The sequence below is a fragment of the Phyllobates terribilis genome, unplaced genomic scaffold, assembly GCF_046119375.1.
Source record: "Phyllobates terribilis strain yellow unplaced genomic scaffold, ASM4611937v1 Scaffold_8__6_contigs__length_399053987, whole genome shotgun sequence".
In the NCBI taxonomy this organism is placed as follows: Eukaryota; Metazoa; Chordata; class Amphibia; order Anura; family Dendrobatidae; genus Phyllobates; species Phyllobates terribilis.
Window position 1 is genome coordinate 348,025,324 of NW_027362768.1, and position 20,229 is coordinate 348,045,552.

A 20,229-nucleotide genomic window follows, 5' to 3' on the forward strand; every position below is an offset into this window, starting at 1 on the left:
AGCTTCTCAGTGACATTCAGCCATCCAGGTATCCCGCCTGCAGTAGACGGAATGTGGCAATGGAACGCTGGCTGCGCGTGTCATAATAGGCTCTGAGCTTTTATATACCTGCGCACAGCAGCAGCCACCTTCAGTCTCCTGCTGGACAGCCAGCAGCAGCAGCAGCAGGAGAGGTAATTAATCAGCAACCCTCCTGCTAAGGGTAGACAGCTGCTCGTTCCACCCTCCCCCCCCCCCCCCGCCTTAATTGGTTCTCCTCCCTTCCAACGGTGTTGAGGCGGGTGGGAACAGCCGGGGGTTGAGGGTACTGTGCTAAAAGAGGTGGAGTTATGCAGATCTAAAACGCGTGGATTGCAGCAGCAGCAAGCCGAAAAGTGCAGGCATGTGAGGGATCTAGAGGTTGACAGCATGTCTTCTTAACGGGAGTCCAGGTGGCCATCTCCACAAATGGACTTTTCAGAATCCTTGGGTGGCACCGTAGTCGGAGACCAATTCTGGTTATCGCTTCTCGGCCTTTTGGCTAAGATCAAGTGTAGTATCTGTTCTTATCAGTTTAATATCTGATACGTCCCCTATCTGGGGACCATATATTAAATGGATTTTTAGAACAGGGAGATGGAAAAAGAGCTTGCTCTGTCCACTCCACGCATTGACCTGGTATTGCAGTATCTCCAGGACCGGTGCACCCCTTCTTTAATGCAGTTTCTAAAATCAGAAAGAATTGAATTCAATGCTTTTTGTTCATTTGGCTTGTTTGTCGGATTTTGGGATGGACTCTTTGGCTTTGCTTTTCTTCTCCTCATTGGATTTTTCATGTTAAAAGTTGCAGAAGCCAGATGACAAGCTCATTTTGGTTCAACTTCAGCAACTGTGCATTGCATTGCCATGTAATGTAATGCAATGCTATCTATCTAGCTCTCCCTCTATACTTCCTTTTGGATAAACAGACATATTAGGCAAGCATTTTGGAGCTTTCACCTAAATAACTACAGGTGGTGAGATAAGCTGCACAATATAATTGACCTTTCAGTATATTGTTGCACACACACCATCTATTTAGCAAATGCCCTTGTTATCAACAGCAGCCTTTTAAACTCACCTGAGCTAACAGGTATGTGAGCTGGTTACTCTGCTGCGCTTAAAATTTCTTTTTTGGTTTGCTACAATGCCTTTTCTGAAACGTTGTCTCCCTCTGCTGGAACACTGACTTCTTTCATTTAATGCCTGCAGACTATAAAAGAGAAACCAACCCAAAAAGTTTGGTTGATTAGTCTGTGGCATTCTTTTAAACTGTTGCTTATGGCGGTCTCTGTGAGCTTCTCAGTGACATTCAGCCATCCAGGTATCCCGCCTGCAGTAGACGGAATGTGGCAATGGAACGCTGGCTGCGCGTGTCATAATAGGCTCTGAGCCTTTATATACCTGCGCACAGCAGCAGCCACCTTCAGTCTGCTGCTGGACAGCCAGCAGCAGCAGCAGCAGGAGAGGTAATTAATCAGCAACCCTCCTGCTAAGGGTAGACAGCTGCTCGTTCCACCCCCCCCCCGCCTTAATTGGTTCTCCTCCCTTCCAACGGTGTTGAGGCGGGTGGGAACAGCCGGGGGTTGAGGGTACTGTGCTAAAAGAGGTGGAGTTATGCAGATCTAAAACGCGTGGATTGCAGCAGCAGCAAGCCGAAAAGTGCAGGCATGTGAGGGATCTAGAGGTTGACAGCATGTCTTCTTAACGGGAGTCCAGGTGGCCATCTCCACAAATGGACTTTTCAGAATCCTTGGGTGGCACCGTAGTCGGAGACCAATTCTGGTTATCGCTTCTCGGCCTTTTGGCTAAGATCAAGTGTAGTATCTGTTCTTATCAGTTTAATATCTGATACGTCCCCTATCTGGGGACCATATATTAAATGGATTTTTAGAACAGGGAGATGGAAAAAGAGCTTGCTCTGTCCACTCCACGCATTGACCTGGTATTGCAGTATCTCCAGGACCGGTGCACCCCTTCTTTAATGCAGTTTCTAAAATCAGAAAGAATTGAATTCAATGCTTTTTGTTCATTTGGCTTGTTTGTCGGATTTTGGGATGGACTCTTTGGCTTTGCTTTTCTTCTCCTCATTGGATTTTTCATGTTAAAAGTTGCAGAAGCCAGATGACAAGCTCATTTTGGTTCAACTTCAGCAACTGTGCATTGCATTGCCATGTAATGTAATGCAATGCTATCTATCTAGCTCTCCCTCTATACTTCCTTTTGGATAAACAGACATATTAGGCAAGCATTTTGGAGCTTTCACCTAAATAACTACAGGTGGTGAGATAAGCTGCACAATATAATTGACCTTTCAGTATATTGTTGCACACACACCATCTATTTAGCAAATGCCCTTGTTATCAACAGCAGCCTTTTAAACTCACCTGAGCTAACAGGTATGTGAGCTGGTTACTCTGCTGCGCTTAAAATTTCTTTTTTGGTTTGCTACAATGCCTTTTCTGAAACGTTGTCTCCCTCTGCTGGAACACTGACTTCTTTCATTTAATGCCTGCAGACTATAAAAGAGAAACCAACCCAAAAAGTTTGGTTGATTAGTCTGTGGCATTCTTTTAAACTGTTGCTTATGGCGGTCTCTGTGAGCTTCTCAGTGACATTCAGCCATCCAGGTATCCCGCCTGCAGTAGACGGAATGTGGCAATGGAACGCTGGCTGCGCGTGTCATAATAGGCTCTGAGCCTTTATATACCTGCGCACAGCAGCAGCCACCTTCAGTCTGCTGCTGGACAGCCAGCAGCAGCAGCAGCAGGAGAGGTAATTAATCAGCAACCCTCCTGCTAAGGGTAGACAGCTGCTCGTTCCACCCCCCCCCCCGCCTTAATTGGTTCTCCTCCCTTCCAACGGTGTTGAGGCGGGTGGGAACAGCCGGGGGTTGAGGGTACTGTGCTAAAAGAGGTGGAGTTATGCAGATCTAAAACGCGTGGATTGCAGCAGCAGCAAGCCGAAAAGTGCAGGCATGTGAGGGATCTAGAGGTTGACAGCATGTCTTCTTAACGGGAGTCCAGGTGGCCATCTCCACAAATGGACTTTTCAGAATCCTTGGGTGGCACCGTAGTCGGAAACCAATTCTGGTTATCGCTTCTCGGCCTTTTGGCTAAGATCAAGTGTAGTATCTGTTCTTATCAGTTTAATATCTGATACGTCCCCTATCTGGGGACCATATATTAAATGGATTTTTAGAACAGGGAGATGGAAAAAGAGCTTGCTCTGTCCACTCCACGCATTGACCTGGTATTGCAGTATCTCCAGGACCGGTGCACCCCTTCTTTAATGCAGTTTCTAAAATCAGAAAGAATTGAATTCAATGCTTTTTGTTCATTTGGCTTGTTTGTCGGATTTTGGGATGGACTCTTTGGCTTTGCTTTTCTTCTCCTCATTGGATTTTTCATGTTAAAAGTTGCAGAAGCCAGATGACAAGCTCATTTTGGTTCAACTTCAGCAACTGTGCATTGCATTGCCATGTAATGTAATGCAATGCTATCTATCTAGCTCTCCCTCTATACTTCCTTTTGGATAAACAGACATATTAGGCAAGCATTTTGGAGCTTTCACCTAAATAACTACAGGTGGTGAGATAAGCTGCACAATATAATTGACCTTTCAGTATATTGTTGCACACACACCATCTATTTAGCAAATGCCCTTGTTATCAACAGCAGCCTTTTAAACTCACCTGAGCTAACAGGTATGTGAGCTGGTTACTCTGCTGCGCTTAAAATTTCTTTTTTGGTTTGCTACAATGCCTTTTCTGAAACGTTGTCTCCCTCTGCTGGAACACTGACTTCTTTCATTTAATGCCTGCAGACTATAAAAGAGAAACCAACCCAAAAAGTTTGGTTGATTAGTCTGTGGCATTCTTTTAAACTGCTGCTTATGGCGGTCTCTGTGAGCTTCTCAGTGACATTCAGCCATCCAGGTATCCCGCCTGCAGTAGACGGAATGTGGCAATGGAACGCTGGCTGCGCGTGTCATAATAGGCTCTGAGCCTTTATATACCTGCGCACAGCAGCAGCCACCTTCAGTCTGCTGCTGGACAGCCAGCAGCAGCAGCAGCAGGAGAGGTAATTAATCAGCAACCCTCCTGCTAAGGGTAGACAGCTGCTTGTTCCACCCCCCCCCCCGCCTTAATTGGTTCTCCTCCCTTCCAACGGTGTTGAGGCGGGTGGGAACAGCCGGGGGTTGAGGGTACTGTGCTAAAAGAGGTGGAGTTATGCAGATCTAAAACGCGTGGATTGCAGCAGCAGCAAGCCGAAAAGTGCAGGCATGTGAGGGATCTAGAGGTTGACAGCATGTCTTCTTAACGGGAGTCCAGGTGGCCATCTCCACAAATGGACTTTTCAGAATCCTTGGGTGGCACCGTAGTCGGAAACCAATTCTGGTTATCGCTTCTCGGCCTTTTGGCTAAGATCAAGTGTAGTATCTGTTCTTATCAGTTTAATATCTGATACGTCCCCTATCTGGGGACCATATATTAAATGGATTTTTAGAACAGGGAGATGGAAAAAGAGCTTGCTCTGTCCACTCCACGCATTGACCTGGTATTGCAGTATCTCCAGGACCGGTGCACCCCTTCTTTAATGCAGTTTCTAAAATCAGAAAGAATTGAATTCAATGCTTTTTGTTCATTTGGCTTGTTTGTCGGATTTTGGGATGGACTCTTTGGCTTTGCTTTTCTTCTCCTCATTGGATTTTTCATGTTAAAAGTTGCAGAAGCCAGATGACAAGCTCATTTTGGTTCAACTTCAGCAACTGTGCATTGCATTGCCATGTAATGTAATGCAATGCTATCTATCTAGCTCTCCCTCTATACTTCCTTTTGGATAAACAGACATATTAGGCAAGCATTTTGGAGCTTTCACCTAAATAACTACAGGTGGTGAGATAAGCTGCACAATATAATTGACCTTTCAGTATATTGTTGCACACACACCATCTATTTAGCAAATGCCCTTGTTATCAACAGCAGCCTTTTAAACTCACCTGAGCTAACAGGTATGTGAGCTGGTTACTCTGCTGCGCTTAAAATTTCTTTTTTGGTTTGCTACAATTCCTTTTCTGAAACGTTGTCTCCCTCTGCTGGAACACTGACTTCTTTCATTTAATGCCTGCAGACTATAAAAGAGAAACCAACCCAAAAAGTTTGGTTGATTAGTCTGTGGCATTCTTTTAAACTGTTGCTTATGGCGGTCTCTGTGAGCTTCTCAGTGACATTCAGCTATCCAGGTATCCCGCCTGCAGTAGACGGAATGTGGCAATGGAACGCTGGCTGGCCGTGTCATAACAGGCTCTGAGCCTTTATATACCTGCGCACAGCAGCAGCCACCTTCAGTCTGCTGCTGGACAGCCAGCAGCAGCAGCAGCAGGAGAGGTAATTAATCAGCAACCCTCCTGCTAAGGGTAGACAGCTGCTCGTTCCACCCCCCCCCCCCGCCTTAATTGGCTCTCCTCCCTTCCAACGGTGTTGAGGCGGGTGGGAACAGCCGGGGGTTGAGGGTACTGTGCTAAAAGAGGTGGAGTTATGCAGATCTAAAACGCGTGGATTGCAGCAGCAGCAAGCCGAAAAGTGCAGGCATGTGAGGGATCTAGAGGTTGACAGCATGTCTTCTTAACGGGAGTCCAGGTGGCCATCTCCACAAATGGACTTTTCAGAATCCTTGGGTGGCACCGTAGTCGGAAACCAATTCTGGTTATCGCTTCTCGGCCTTTTGGCTAAGATCAAGTGTAGTATCTGTTCTTATCAGTTTAATATCTGATACGTCCCCTATCTGGGGACCATATATTAAATGGATTTTTAGAACAGGGAGATGGAAAAAGAGCTTGCTCTGTCCACTCCACGCATTGACCTGGTATTGCAGTATCTCCAGGACCGGTGCACCCCTTCTTTAATGCAGTTTCTAAAATCAGAAAGAATTGAATTCAATGCTTTTTGTTCATTTGGCTTGTTTGTCGGATTTTGGGATGGACTCTTTGGCTTTGCTTTTCTTCTCCTCATTGGATTTTTCATGTTAAAAGTTGCAGAAGCCAGATGACAAGCTCATTTTGGTTCAACTTCAGCAACTGTGCATTGCATTGCCATGTAATGTAATGCAATGCTATCTATCTAGCTCTCCCTCTATACTTCCTTTTGGATAAACAGACATATTAGGCAAGCATTTTGGAGCTTTCACCTAAATAACTACAGGTGGTGAGATAAGCTGCACAATATAATTGACCTTTCAGTATATTGTTGCACACACACCATCTATTTAGCAAATGCCCTTGTTATCAACAGCAGCCTTTTAAACTCACCTGAGCTAACAGGTATGTGAGCTGGTTACTCTGCTGCGCTTAAAATTTCTTTTTTGGTTTGCTACAATGCCTTTTCTGAAACGTTGTCTCCCTCTGCTGGAACACTGACTTCTTTCATTTAATGCCTGCAGACTATAAAAGAGAAACCAACCCAAAAAGTTTGGTTGATTAGTCTGTGGCATTCTTTTAAACTGTTGCTTATGGCGGTCTCTGTGAGCTTCTCAGTGACATTCAGCCATCCAGGTATCCCGCCTGCAGTAGACGGAATGTGGCAATGGAACGCTGGCTGCGCGTGTCATAATAGGCTCTGAGCCTTTATATACCTGCGCACAGCAGCAGCCACCTTCAGTCTGCTGCTGGACAGCCAGCAGCAGCAGCAGCAGGAGAGGTAATTAATCAGCAACCCTCCTGCTAAGGGTAGACAGCTGCTCGTTCCACCCACCCCCCCCGCCTTAATTGGTTCTCCTCCCTTCCAACGGTGTTGAGGCGGGTGGGAACAGCCGGGGGTTGAGGGTACTGTGCTAAAAGAGGTGGAGTTATGCAGATCTAAAACGCGTGGATTGCAGCAGCAGCAAGCCGAAAAGTGCAGGCATGTGAGGGATCTAGAGGTTGACAGCATGTCTTCTTAACGGGAGTCCAGGTGGCCATCTCCACAAATGGACTTTTCAGAATCCTTGGGTGGCACCGTAGTCGGAAACCAATTCTGGTTATCGCTTCTCGGCCTTTTGGCTAAGATCAAGTGTAGTATCTGTTCTTATCAGTTTAATATCTGATACGTCCCCTATCTGGGGACCATATATTAAATGGATTTTTAGAACAGGGAGATGGAAAAAGAGCTTGCTCTGTCCACTCCACGCATTGACCTGGTATTGCAGTATCTCCAGGACCGGTGCACCCCTTCTTTAATGCAGTTTCTAAAATCAGAAAGAATTGAATTCAATGCTTTTTGTTCATTTGGCTTGTTTGTCGGATTTTGGGATGGACTCTTTGGCTTTGCTTTTCTTCTCATCATTGGATTTTTCATGTTAAAAGTTGCAGAAGCCAGATGACAAGCTCATTTTGGTTCAACTTCAGCAACTGTGCATTGCATTGCCATGTAATGTAATGCAATGCTATCTATCTAGCTCTCCCTCTATACTTCCTTTTGGATAAACAGACATATTAGGCAAGCATTTTGGAGCTTTCACCTAAATAACTACAGGTGGTGAGATAAGCTGCACAATATAATTGACCTTTCAGTATATTGTTGCACACACACCATCTATTTAGCAAATGCCCTTGTTATCAACAGCAGCCTTTTAAACTCACCTGAGCTAACAGGTATGTGAGCTGGTTACTCTGCTGCGCTTAAAATTTCTTTTTTGGTTTGCTACAATGCCTTTTCTGAAACGTTGTCTCCCTCTGCTGGAACACTGACTTCTTTCATTTAATGCCTGCAGACTATAAAAGAGAAACCAACCCAAAAAGTTTGGTTGATTAGTCTGTGGCATTCTTTTAAACTGTTGCTTATGGCGGTCTCTGTGAGCTTCTCAGTGACATTCAGCCATCCAGGTATCCCGCCTGCAGTAGACTGAATGTGGCAATGGAACGCTGGCTGCGCGTGTCATAATAGGCTCTGAGCCTTTGTATACCTGCGCACAGCAGCAGCCACCTTCAGTCTGCTGCTGGACAGCCAGCAGCAGCAGCAGCAGGAGAGGTAATTAATCAGCAACCCTCCTGCTAAGGGTAGACAGCTGCTCGCCCCCCCCCCCCCGCCTTAATTGGTTCTCCTCCCTTCCAACGGTGTTGAGGCGGGTGGGAACAGCCGGGGGTTGAGGGTACTGTGCTAAAAGAGGTGGAGTTATGCAGATCTAAAACGCATGGATTGCAGCAGCAGCAAGCCGAAAAGTGCAGGCATGTGAGGGATCTAGAGGTTGACAGCATGTCTTCTTAACGGGAGTCCAGGTGGCCATCTCCACAAATGGACTTTTCAGAATCCTTGGGTGGCACCGTAGTCGGAAACCAATTCTGGTTATCGCTTCTCGGCCTTTTGGCTAAGATCAAGTGTAGTATCTGTTCTTATCAGTTTAATATCTGATACGTCCCCTATCTGGGGACCATATATTAAATGGATTTTTAGAACAGGGAGATGGAAAAAGAGTTTGCTCTGTCCACTCCACGCATTGACCTGGTATTGCAGTATCTCCAGGACCGGTGCACCCCTTCTTTAATGCAGTTTCTAAAATCAGAAAGAATTGAATTCAATGCTTTTTGTTCATTTGGCTTGTTTGTCGGATTTTGGGATGGACTTTTTGGCTTTGCTTTTCTTCTCCTCATTGGATTTTTCATGTTAAAAGTTGCAGAAGCCAGATGACAAGCTCATTTTGGTTCAACTTCAGCAACTGTGCATTGCATTGCCATGTAATGTAATGCAATGCTATCTATCTAGCTCTCCCTCTATACTTCCTTTTGGATAAACAGACATATTAGGCAAGCATTTTGGAGCTTTCACCTAAATAACTACAGGTGGTGAGATAAGCTGCACAATATAATTGACCTTTCAGTATATTGTTGCACACACACCATCTATTTAGCAAATGCCCTTGTTATCAACAGCAGCCTTTTAAACTCACCTGAGCTAACAGGTATGTGAGCTGGTTACTCTGCTGCGCTTAAAATTTCTTTTTTGGTTTGCTACAATGCCTTTTCTGAAACGTTGTCTCCCTCTGCTGGAACACTGACTTCTTTCATTTAATGCCTGCAGACTATAAAAGAGAAACCAACCCAAAAAGTTTGGTTGATTAGTCTGTGGCATTCGTTTAAACTGTTGCTTATGGCGGTCTCTGTGAGCTTCTCAGTGACATTCAGCCATCCAGGTATCCCGCCTGCAGTAGACGGAATGTGGCAATGGAACGCTGGCTGCGCGTGTCATAATAGGCTCTGAGCCTTTGTATACCTGCGCACAGCAGCAGCCACCTTCAGTCTGCTGCTGGACAGCCAGCAGCAGCAGCAGCAGGAGAGGTAATTAATCAGCAACCCTCCTGCTAAGGGTAGACAGCTGCTCGTTCCCCCCTCCCCCCCCGCCTTAATTGGTTCTCCTCCCTTCCAACGGTGTTGAGGCGGGTGGGAACAGCCGGGGGTTGAGGGTACTGTGCTAAAAGAGGTGGAGTTATGCAGATCTAAAACGCGTGGATTGCAGCAGCAGCAAGCCGAAAAGTGCAGGCATGTGAGGGATCTAGAGGTTGACAGCATGTCTTCTTAACGGGAGTCCAGGTGGCCATCTCCACAAATGGACTTTTCAGAATCCTTGGGTGGCACCGTAGTCGGAAACCAATTCTGGTTATCGCTTCTCGGCCTTTTGGCTAAGATCAAGTGTAGTATCTGTTCTTATCAGTTTAATATCTGATACGTCCCCTATCTGGGGACCATATATTAAATGGATTTTTAGAACAGGGAGATGGAAAAAGAGCTTGCTCTGTCCACTCCACGCATTGACCTGGTATTGCAGTATCTCCAGGACCGGTGCACCCCTTCTTTAATGCAGTTTCTAAAATCAGAAAGAATTGAATTCAATGCTTTTTGTTCATTTGGCTTGTTTGTCGGATTTTGGGATGGACTCTTTGGCTTTGCTTTTCTTCTCCTCATTGGATTTTTCATGTTAAAAGTTGCAGAAGCCAGATGACAAGCTCATTTTGGTTCAAGTTCAGCAACTGTGCATTGCATTGCCATGTAATGTAATGCAATGCTATCTATCTAGCTCTCCCTCTATACTTCCTTTTGGATAAACAGACATATTAGGCAAGCATTTTGGAGCTTTCACCTAAATAACTACAGGTGGTGAGATAAGCTGCACAATATAATTGACCTTTCAGTATATTGTTGCACACACACCATCTATTTAGCAAATGCCCTTGTTATCAACAGCAGCCTTTTAAACTCACCTGAGCTAACAGGTATGTGAGCTGGTTACTCTGCTGCGCTTAAAATTTCTTTTTTGGTTTGCTACAATGCCTTTTCTGAAACGTTGTCTCCCTCTGCTGGAACACTGACTTCTTTCATTTAATGCCTGCAGACTATAAAAGAGAAACCAACCCAAAAAGTTTGGTTGATTAGTCTGTGGCATTCGTTTAAACTGTTGCTTATGGCGGTCTCTGTGAGCTTCTCAGTGACATTCAGCCATCCAGGTATCCCGCCTGCAGTAGACGGAATGTGGCAATGGAACGCTGGCTGCGCGTGTCATAATAGGCTCTGAGCCTTTATATACCTGCGCACAGCAGCAGCCACCTTCAGTCTGCTGCTGGACAGCCAGCAGCAGCAGCAGCAGGAGAGGTAATTAATCAGCAACCCTCCTGCTAAGGGTAGACAGCTGCTCGTTCCACCCCCCCCCCCCCGCCTTAATTGGTTCTCCTCCCTTCCAACGGTGTTGAGGCGGGTGGGAACAGCCGGGGGTTGAGGGTACTGTGCTAAAAGAGGTGGAGTTATGCAGATCTAAAACGCGTGGATTGCAGCAGCAGCAAGCCGAAAAGTGCAGGCATGTGAGGGATCTAGAGGTTGACAGCATGTCTTCTTAACGGGAGTCCAGGTGGCCATCTCCACAAATGGACTTTTCAGAATCCTTGGGTGGCACCGTAGTCGGAAACCAATTCTGGTTATCGCTTCTCGGCCTTTTGGCTAAGATCAAGTGTAGTATCTGTTCTTATCAGTTTAATATCTGATACGTCCCCTATCTGGGGACCATATATTAAATGGATTTTTAGAACAGGGAGATGGAAAAAGAGCTTGCTCTGTCCACTCCACGCATTGACCTGGTATTGCAGTATCTCCAGGACCGGTGCACCCCTTCTTTAATGCAGTTTCTAAAATCAGAAAGAATTGAATTCAATGCTTTTTGTTCATTTGGCTTGTTTGTCGGATTTTGGGATGGACTCTTTGGCTTTGCTTTTCTTCTCCTCATTGGATTTTTCATGTTAAAAGTTGCAGAAGCCAGATGACAAGCTCATTTTGGTTCAACTTCAGCAACTGTGCATTGCATTGCCATGTAATGTAATGCAATGCTATCTATCTAGCTCTCCCTCTATACTTCCTTTTGGATAAACAGACATATTAGGCAAGCATTTTGGAGCTTTCACCTAAATAACTACAGGTGGTGAGATAAGCTGCACAATATAATTGACCTTTCAGTATATTGTTGCACACACACCATCTATTTAGCAAATGCCCTTGTTATCAACAGCAGCCTTTTAAACTCACCTGAGCTAACAGGTATGTGAGCTGGTTACTCTGCTGCGCTTAAAATTTCTTTTTTGGTTCGCTACAATGCCTTTTCTGAAACGTTGTCTCCCTCTGCTGGAACACTGACTTCTTTCATTTAATGCCTGCAGACTATAAAAGAGAAACCAACCCAAAAAGTTTGGTTGATTAGTCTGTGGCATTCTTTTAAACTGTTGCTTATGGCGGTCTCTGTGAGCTTCTCAGTGACATTCAGCCATCCAGGTATCCCGCCTGCAGTAGACGGAATGTGGCAATGGAACGCTGGCTGCGCGTGTCATAATAGGCTCTGAGCCTTTATATACCTGCGCACAGCAGCAGCCACCTTCAGTCTGCTGCTGGACAGCCAGCAGCAGCAGCAGCAGGAGAGGTAATTAATCAGCAACCCTCCTGCTAAGGGTAGACAGCTGCTCGTTCCACCCCCCCCCCCGCCTTAATTGGTTCTCCTCCCTTCCAACGGTGTTGAGGCGGGTGGGAACAGCCGGGGGTTGAGGGTACTGTGCTAAAAGAGGTGGAGTTATGCAGATCTAAAACGCGTGGATTGCAGCAGCAGCAAGCCGAAAAGTGCAGGCATGTGAGGGATCTAGAGGTTGACAGCATGTCTTCTTAACGGGAGTCCAGGTGGCCATCTCCACAAATGGACTTTTCAGAATCCTTGGGTGGCACCGTAGTCGGAAACCAATTCTGGTTATCGCTTCTCGGCCTTTTGGCTAAGATCAAGTGTAGTATCTTTTGAAAAGGCAGTTTTGTCCTTGGGCTGCCCTAGTAAATTGATGCATATTACACACTGGTTTGGTGCACTTGTTAGTACGCCAGGTGGCTCATAGAGTTATCTGATGGAAAACATGGCCCTCCAGGATCGAAGTCACTAGGCTGGGTAAGTGTGAGGGCTTTGGAGCAATGTGCCCCAGGAGTAGGCGCCCTGGTGGGAGTCCAAGCTTACTGGGGCTGGGAACCCCAGAAAGACTTGGCTTCGTAGCACGCCGCACCTTTGCCAATCATACTTTCTGAGCAACCCCCCCTATTCCTGGCCTCCGGGCTAGGAAGGGGAATTTTTATAAACCCGGTCGGAGGTCCGGTCAGGTTTGGGCTGAGAAACCAACACAGGCTCCAGCTCCACTAGGGTGGCAGCCTAGATGGAAGCTGGGAGCACGAAAACGGCTCTTCTCCGGCTTCGGCTAGGGAGAGCATCGGAGATCCCTGACCCTCGCTGTGGCCTTCTGGCTCAGAGGGATGGGGATGGTTTATTGGGGACCCTCTCCTCCGGGAAGGGTCCACATGAATCCTCGCCTCGTGCGCTGTTTTGGTGTGACTTCGGTCACATTTTTCAGTGCCTTGGATGCAGCTTCAATCAAAAAAATCTGTTCTTATCAGTTTAATATCTGATACGTCCCCTATCTGGGGACCATATATTAAATGGATTTTTAGAACAGGGAGATGGAAAAAGAGCTTGCTCTGTCCACTCCACGCATTGACCTGGTATTGCAGTATCTCCAGGACCGGTGCACCCCTTCTTTAATGCAGTTTCTAAAATCAGAAAGAATTGAATTCAATGCTTTTTGTTCATTTGGCTTGTTTGTCGGATTTTGGGATGGACTCTTTGGCTTTGCTTTTCTTCTCCTCATTGGATTTTTCATGTTAAAAGTTGCAGAAGCCAGATGACAAGCTCATTTTGGTTCAACTTCAGCAACTGTGCATTGCATTGCCATGTAATGTAATGCAATGCTATCTATCTAGCTCTCCCTCTATACTTCCTTTTGGATAAACAGACATATTAGGCAAGCATTTTGGAGCTTTCACCTAAATAACTACAGGTGGTGAGATAAGCTGCACAATATAATTGACCTTTCAGTATATTGTTGCACACACACCATCTATTTAGCAAATGCCCTTGTTATCAACAGCAGCCTTTTAAACTCACCTGAGCTAACAGGTATGTGAGCTGGTTACTCTGCTGCGCTTAAAATTTCTTTTTTGGTTTGCTACAATGCCTTTTCTGAAACGTTGTCTCCCTCTGCTGGAACACTGACTTCTTTCATTTAATGCCTGCAGACTATAAAAGAGAAACCAACCCAAAAAGTTTGGTTGATTAGTCTGTGGCATTCTTTTAAACTGTTGCTTATGGCGGTCTCTGTGAGCTTCTCAGTGACATTCAGCCATCCAGGTATCCCGCCTGCAGTAGACGGAATGTGGCAATGGAACGCTGGCTGCGCGTGTCATAATAGGCTCTGAGCCTTTATATACCTGCGCACAGCAGCAGCCACCTTCAGTCTGCTGCTGGACAGCCAGCAGCAGCAGCAGCAGGAGAGGTAATTAATCAGCAACCCTCCTGCTAAGGGTAGACAGCTGCTCGTTCCACCCCCCCCCCCCGCCTTAATTGGTTCTCCTCCCTTCCAACGGTGTTGAGGCGGGTGGGAACAGCCGGGGGTTGAGGGTACTGTGCTAAAAGAGGTGGAGTTATGCAGATCTAAAACGCGTGGATTGCAGCAGCAGCAAGCCGAAAAGTGCAGGCATGTGAGGGATCTAGAGGTTGACAGCATGTCTTCTTAACGGGAGTCCAGGTGGCCATCTCCACAAATGGACTTTTCAGAATCCTTGGGTGGCACCGTAGTCGGAAACCAATTCTGGTTATCGCTTCTCGGCCTTTTGGCTAAGATCAAGTGTAGTATCTTTTGAAAAGGCAGTTTTGTCCTTGGGCTGCCCTAGTAAATTGATGCATATTACACACTGGTTTGGTGCACTTGCTAGTACGCCAGGTGGCTCATAGAGTTATCTGATGGAAAACATGGGCCTCCAGGATCGAAGTCACTAGGCTGGGTAAGTGTGAGGGCTTTGGAGCAATGTGCCCCAGGAGTAGGCGCCCTGGTGTGAGTCCAAGCTTACTGGGGCTGGGAACCCCAGAAAGACTTGGCTTCGTAGCACGCCACACCTTTGCCAATCATACTTTCTGAGCAACCCCCCCTATTCCTGGCCTCCGGGCTAGGAAGGGGAATTTTTATAAACCCGGTCGGAGGTCCGGTCAGCTTTGAGGGCTGAGAAACCAACACAGGCTCCAGCTCCACTAGGGTGGCAGCCTAGATGGAAGCTGGGAGCACGAAAACGGCTCTTCTCCGGCTTCGGCTAGGGAGAGCATCGGAGATCCCTGACCCTCGCTGTGGCCTTCTGGCTCAGAGGGATGGGGATGGTTTATTGGGGACCCTCTCCTCCGGGAAGGGTCCACATGAATCCTCGCCTCGTGCGCTGTTTTGGTGTGACTTCGGTCACATTTTTCAGTGCCTTGGATGCAGCTTCAATCAAAAAAATCTGTTCTTATCAGTTTAATATCTGATACGTCCCCTATCTGGGGACCATATATTAAATGGATTTTTAGAACAGGGAGATGGAAAAAGAGCTTGCTCTGTCCACTCCACGCATTGACCTGGTATTGCAGTATCTCCAGGACCGGTGCACCCCTTCTTTAATGCAGTTTCTAAAATCAGAAAGAATTGAATTCAATGCTTTTTGTTCATTTGGCTTGTTTGTCGGATTTTGGGATGGACTCTTTGGCTTTGCTTTTCTTCTCCTCATTGGATTTTTCATGTTAAAAGTTGCAGAAGCCAGATGACAAGCTCATTTTGGTTCAACTTCAGCAACTGTGCATTGCATTGCCATGTAATGTAATGCAATGCTATCTATCTAGCTCTCCCTCTATACTTCCTTTTGGATAAACAGACATATTAGGCAAGCATTTTGGAGCTTTCACCTAAATAACTACAGGTGGTGAGATAAGCTGCACAATATAATTGACCTTTCAGTATATTGTTGCACACACACCATCTATTTAGCAAATGCCCTTGTTATCAACAGCAGCCTTTTAAACTCACCTGAGCTAACAGGTATGTGAGCTGGTTACTCTGCTGCGCTTAAAATTTCTTTTTTGGTTTGCTACAATGCCTTTTCTGAAACGTTGTCTCCCTCTGCTGGAACACTGACTTCTTTCATTTAATGCCTGCAGACTATAAAAGAGAAACCAACCCAAAAAGTTTGGTTGATTAGTCTGTGGCATTCTTTTAAACTGTTGCTTATGGCGGTCTCTGTGAGCTTCTCAGTGACATTCAGCCATCCAGGTATCCCGCCTGCAGTAGACGGAATGTGGCAATGGAACGCTGGCTGCGCGTGTCATAATAGGCTCTGAGCCTTTGTATACCTGCGCACAGCAGCAGCCACCTTCAGTCTGCTGCTGGACAGCCAGCAGCAGCAGCAGCAGGAGAAGTAATTAATCAGCAACCCTCCTGCTAAGGGTAGACAGCTGCTCGTTCCACCCCCCCCCCCCGCCTTAATTGGTTCTCCTCCCTTCCAACGGTGTTGAGGCGGGTGGGAACAGCCGGGGGTTGAGGGTACTGTGCTAAAAGAGGTGGAGTTATGCAGATCTAAAACGCGTGGATTGCAGCAGCAGCAAGCCGAAAAGTGCAGGCATGTGAGGGATCTAGAGGTTGACAGCATGTCTTCGTAACGGGAGTCCAGGTGGCCATCTCCACAAATGGACTTTTCAGAATCCTTGGGTGGCACCGTAGTCGGAAACCAATTCTGGTTATCGCTTCTCGGCCTTTTGGCTAAGATCAAGTGTAGTATCTGTTCTTATCAGTTTAATATCTGATACGTCCCCTATCTGGGGACCATATATTAAATGGATTTTTAGAACAGGGAGATGGAAAAAGAGCTTGCTCTGTCCACTCCACGCATTGACCTGGTATTGCAGTATCTCCAGGACCGGTGCACCCCTTCTTTAATGCAGTTTCTAAAATCAGAAAGAATTGAATTCAATGCTTTTTGTTCATTTGGCTTGTTTGTCGGATTTTGGGATGGACTCTTTGGCTTTGCTTTTCTTCTCCTCATTGGATTTTTCATGTTAAAAGTTGCAGAAGCCAGATGACAAGCTCATTTTGGTTCAACTTCAGCAACTGTGCATTGCATTGCCATGTAATGTAATGCAATGCTATCTATCTAGCTCTCCCTCTATACTTCCTTTTGGATAAACAGACATATTAGGCAAGCATTTTGGAGCTTTCACCTAAATAACTACAGGTGGTGAGATAAGCTGCACAATATAATTGACCTTTCAGTATATTGTTGCACACACACCATCTATTTAGCAAATGCCCTTGTTATCAACAGCAGCCTTTTAAACTCACCTGAGCTAACAGGTATGTGAGCTGGTTACTCTGCTGCGCTTAAAATTTCTTTTTTGGTTTGCTACAATGCCTTTTCTGAAACGTTGTCTCCCTCTGCTGGAACACTGACTTCTTTCATTTAATGCCTGCAGACTATAAAAGAGAAACCAACCCAAAAAGTTTGGTTGATTAGTCTGTGGCATTCTTTTAAACTGTTGCTTATGGCGGTCTCTGTGAGCTTCTCAGTGACATTCAGCCATCCAGGTATCCCGCCTGCAGTAGACGGAATGTGGCAATGGAACGCTGGCTGCGCGTGTCATAATAGGCTCTGAGCCTTTATATACCTGCGCACAGCAGCAGCCACCTTCAGTCTGCTGCTGGACAGCCAGCAGCAGCAGCAGCAGGAGAGGTAATTAATCAGCAACCCTCCTGCTAAGGGTAGACAGCTGCTCGTTCCACCCCCCCCCCCCCCGCCTTAATTGGTTCTCCTCCCTTCCAACGGTGTTGAGGCGGGTGGGAACAGCCGGGGGTTGAGGGTACTGTGCTAAAAGAGGTGGAGTTATGCAGATCTAAAACGCGTGGATTGCAGCAGCAGCAAGCCGAAAAGTGCAGGCATGTGAGGGATCTAGAGGTTGACAGCATGTCTTCTTAACGGGAGTCCAGGTGGCCATCTCCACAAATGGACTTTTCAGAATCCTTGGGTGGCACCGTAGTCGGAAACCAATTCTGGTTATCGCTTCTCGGCCTTTTGGCTAAGATCAAGTGTAGTATCTTTTGAAAAGGCAGTTTTGTCCTTGGGCTGCCCTAGTAAATTGATGCATATTACACACTGGTTTGGTGCACTTGCTAGTACGCCAGGTGGCTCATAGAGTTATCTGATGGAAAACATGGCCCTCCAGGATCGAAGTCACTAGGCTGGGTAAGTGTGAGGGCTTTGGAGCAATGTGCCCCAGGAGTAGGCGCCCTGGTGTGAGTCCAAGCTTACTGGGGCTGGGAACCCCAGAAAGACTTGGCTTCGTAGCACGCCGCACCTTTGCCAATCATACTTTCTGAGCAACCCCCCCTATTCCTGGCCTCCGGGCTAGGAAGGGGAATTTTTATAAACCCGGTCGGAGGTCCGGTCAGCTTTGGGCTGAGAAACCAACACAGGCTCCAGCTCCACTAGGGTGGCAGCCTAGATGGAAGCTGGGAGCACGAAAACGGCTCTTCTCCGGCTTCGGCTAGGGAGAGCATCGGAGATCCCTGACCCTCGCTGTGGCCTTCTGGCTCAGAGGGATGGGGATGGTTTATTGGGGACCCTCTCCTCCGGGAAGGGTCCACATGAATCCTCGCCTCGTGCGCTGTTTTGGTGTGACTTCGGTCACATTTTTCAGTGCCTTGGATGCAGCTTCAATCAAAAAAATCTGTTCTTATCAGTTTAATATCTGATACGTCCCCTATCTGGGGACCATATATTAAATGGATTTTTAGAACAGGGAGATGGAAAAAGAGCTTGCTCTGTCCACTCCACGCATTGACCTGGTATTGCAGTATCTCCAGGACCGGTGCACCCCTTCTTTAATGCAGTTTCTAAAATCAGAAAGAATTGAATTCAATGCTTTTTGTTCATTTGGCTTGTTTGTCGGATTTTGGGATGGACTCTTTGGCTTTGCTTTTCTTCTCCTCATTGGATTTTTCATGTTAAAAGTTGCAGAAGCCAGATGACAAGCTCATTTTGGTTCAACTTCAGCAACTGTGCATTGCATTGCCATGTAATGTAATGCAATGCTATCTATCTAGCTCTCCCTCTATACTTCCTTTTGGATAAACAGACATATTAGGCAAGCATTTTGGAGCTTTCACCTAAATAACTACAGGTGGTGAGATAAGCTGCACAATATAATTGACCTTTCAGTATATTGTTGCACACACACCATCTATTTAGCAAATGCCCTTGTTATCAACAGCAGCCTTTTAAACTCACCTGAGCTAACAGGTATGTGAGCTGGTTACTCTGCTGCGCTTAAAATTTCTTTTTTGGTTTGCTACAATGCCTTTTCTGAAACGTTGTCTCCCTCTGCTGGAACACTGACTTCTTTCATTTAATGCCTGCAGACTATAAAAGAGAAACCAACCCAAAAAGTTTGGTTGATTAGTCTGTGGCATTCTTTTAAACTGTTGCTTATGGCGGTCTCTGTGAGCTTCTCAGTGACATTCAGCCATCCAGGTATCCCGCCTGCAGTAGACGGAATGTGGCAATGGAACGCTGGCTGCGCATGTCATAATAGGCTCTGAGCCTTTATATACCTGCGCACAGCAGCAGCCACCTTCAGTCTGCTGCTGGACAGCCAGCAGCAGCAGCAGCAGGAGAGGTAATTAATCAGCAACCCTCCTGCTAAGGGTAGACAGCTGCTCGTTCCACCCCCCCCCCCGCCTTAATTGGTTCTCCTCCCTTCCAACGGTGTTGAGGCGGGTGGGAACAGCCGGGGGTTGAGGGTACTGTGCTAAAAGAGGTGGAGTTATGCAGATCTAAAACGCGTGGATTGCAGCAGCAGCAAGCCGAAAAGTGCAGGCATGTGAGGGATCTAGAGGTTGACAGCATGTCTTCGTAACGGGAGTCCAGGTGGCCATCTCCACAAATGGACTTTTCAGAATCCTTGGGTGGCACCGTAGTCGGAAACCAATTCTGGTTATCGCTTCTCGGCCTTTTGGCTAAGATCAAGTGTAGTATCTGTTCTTATCAGTTTAATATCTGATACGTCCCCTATCTGGGGACCATATATTAAATGGATTTTTAGAACAGGGAGATGGAAAAAGAGCTTGCTCTGTCCACTCCACGCATTGACCTGGTATTGCAGTATCTCCAGGACCGGTGCACCCCTTCTTTAATGCAGTTTCTAAAATCAGAAAGAATTGAATTCAATGCTTTTTGTTCATTTGGCTTGTTTGTCGGATTTTGGGATGGACTCTTTGGCTTTGCTTTTCTTCTCCTCATTGGATTTTTCATGTTAAAAGTTGCAGAAGCCAGATGACAAGCTCATTTTGGTTCAACTTCAGCAACTGTGCATTGCATTGCCATGTAATGTAATGCAATGCTATCTATCTAGCTCTCCCTCTATACTTCCTTTTGGATAAACAGACATATTAGGCAAGCATTTTGGAGCTTTCACCTACATAACTACAGGTGGTGAGATAAGCTGCACAATATAATTGACCTTTCAGTATATTGTTGCACACACACCATCTATTTAGCAAATGCCCTTGTTATCAACAGCAGCCTTTTAAACTCACCTGAGCTAACAGGTATGTGAGCTGGTTACTCTGCTGCGCTTAAAATTTCTTTTTTGGTTTGCTACAATGCCTTTTCTGAAACGTTGTCTCCCTCTGCTGGAACACTGACTTCTTTCATTTAATGCCTGCAGACTATAAAAGAGAAACCAACCCAAAAAGTTTGGTTGATTAGTCTGTGGCATTCTTTTAAACTGTTGCTTATGGCGGTCTCTGTGAGCTTCTCAGTGACATTCAG

At 46.3% G+C, this 20,229-nt stretch overlaps 14 non-coding genes and 3 pseudogenes across 14 annotated transcripts; all 17 read left to right on the forward strand.

Annotated features, from left to right (window-relative positions):
* The first annotated feature begins 500 nt into the window (after positions 1-500).
* LOC141158831 (U2 spliceosomal RNA) lies at positions 501-691 on the forward strand. The gene has a single exon (XR_012248852.1). It is a non-coding gene; the product is annotated as a U2 spliceosomal RNA (small nuclear RNA).
* A 1,115-nt stretch (positions 692-1,806) lies between these two features.
* LOC141158832 (U2 spliceosomal RNA) lies at positions 1,807-1,997 on the forward strand. The gene has a single exon (XR_012248853.1). It is a non-coding gene; the product is annotated as a U2 spliceosomal RNA (small nuclear RNA).
* Positions 1,998-3,113: 1,116 nt separating this feature from the next.
* LOC141158833 (U2 spliceosomal RNA) lies at positions 3,114-3,304 on the forward strand. Its single transcript, XR_012248854.1, has one exon. It is a non-coding gene; the product is annotated as a U2 spliceosomal RNA (small nuclear RNA).
* A 1,116-nt stretch (positions 3,305-4,420) lies between these two features.
* LOC141158834 (U2 spliceosomal RNA) lies at positions 4,421-4,611 on the forward strand. The gene has a single exon (XR_012248855.1). It is a non-coding gene; the product is annotated as a U2 spliceosomal RNA (small nuclear RNA).
* A 1,117-nt stretch (positions 4,612-5,728) lies between these two features.
* On the forward strand, positions 5,729-5,919 carry LOC141158835 (U2 spliceosomal RNA). Its single transcript, XR_012248856.1, has one exon. It is a non-coding gene; the product is annotated as a U2 spliceosomal RNA (small nuclear RNA).
* A 1,117-nt stretch (positions 5,920-7,036) lies between these two features.
* Positions 7,037-7,227, forward strand: LOC141158837 (U2 spliceosomal RNA). Its single transcript, XR_012248858.1, has one exon. It is a non-coding gene; the product is annotated as a U2 spliceosomal RNA (small nuclear RNA).
* Positions 7,228-8,340: 1,113 nt separating this feature from the next.
* LOC141159806 (U2 spliceosomal RNA) lies at positions 8,341-8,531 on the forward strand. The gene has a single exon (XR_012249803.1). It is a non-coding gene; the product is annotated as a U2 spliceosomal RNA (small nuclear RNA).
* A 1,117-nt stretch (positions 8,532-9,648) lies between these two features.
* LOC141158838 (U2 spliceosomal RNA) lies at positions 9,649-9,839 on the forward strand. The gene has a single exon (XR_012248859.1). It is a non-coding gene; the product is annotated as a U2 spliceosomal RNA (small nuclear RNA).
* Positions 9,840-10,957: 1,118 nt separating this feature from the next.
* LOC141158839 (U2 spliceosomal RNA) lies at positions 10,958-11,148 on the forward strand. The gene has a single exon (XR_012248860.1). It is a non-coding gene; the product is annotated as a U2 spliceosomal RNA (small nuclear RNA).
* Positions 11,149-12,264: 1,116 nt separating this feature from the next.
* LOC141160360 (U2 spliceosomal RNA) lies at positions 12,265-12,380 on the forward strand (annotated as a pseudogene).
* Positions 12,381-12,904: 524 nt separating this feature from the next.
* LOC141160094 (U2 spliceosomal RNA) lies at positions 12,905-13,087 on the forward strand. Its single transcript, XR_012250080.1, has one exon. It is a non-coding gene; the product is annotated as a U2 spliceosomal RNA (small nuclear RNA).
* A 1,117-nt stretch (positions 13,088-14,204) lies between these two features.
* LOC141160366 (U2 spliceosomal RNA) lies at positions 14,205-14,320 on the forward strand (annotated as a pseudogene).
* A 526-nt stretch (positions 14,321-14,846) lies between these two features.
* LOC141160095 (U2 spliceosomal RNA) lies at positions 14,847-15,029 on the forward strand. The gene has a single exon (XR_012250081.1). It is a non-coding gene; the product is annotated as a U2 spliceosomal RNA (small nuclear RNA).
* A 1,117-nt stretch (positions 15,030-16,146) lies between these two features.
* Positions 16,147-16,337, forward strand: LOC141158840 (U2 spliceosomal RNA). Its single transcript, XR_012248861.1, has one exon. It is a non-coding gene; the product is annotated as a U2 spliceosomal RNA (small nuclear RNA).
* Positions 16,338-17,456: 1,119 nt separating this feature from the next.
* Positions 17,457-17,572, forward strand: LOC141160369 (U2 spliceosomal RNA; annotated as a pseudogene).
* A 524-nt stretch (positions 17,573-18,096) lies between these two features.
* LOC141160096 (U2 spliceosomal RNA) lies at positions 18,097-18,279 on the forward strand. The gene has a single exon (XR_012250082.1). It is a non-coding gene; the product is annotated as a U2 spliceosomal RNA (small nuclear RNA).
* A 1,116-nt stretch (positions 18,280-19,395) lies between these two features.
* Positions 19,396-19,586, forward strand: LOC141158841 (U2 spliceosomal RNA). Its single transcript, XR_012248862.1, has one exon. It is a non-coding gene; the product is annotated as a U2 spliceosomal RNA (small nuclear RNA).
* Positions 19,587-20,229: the final 643 nt, after the last annotated feature.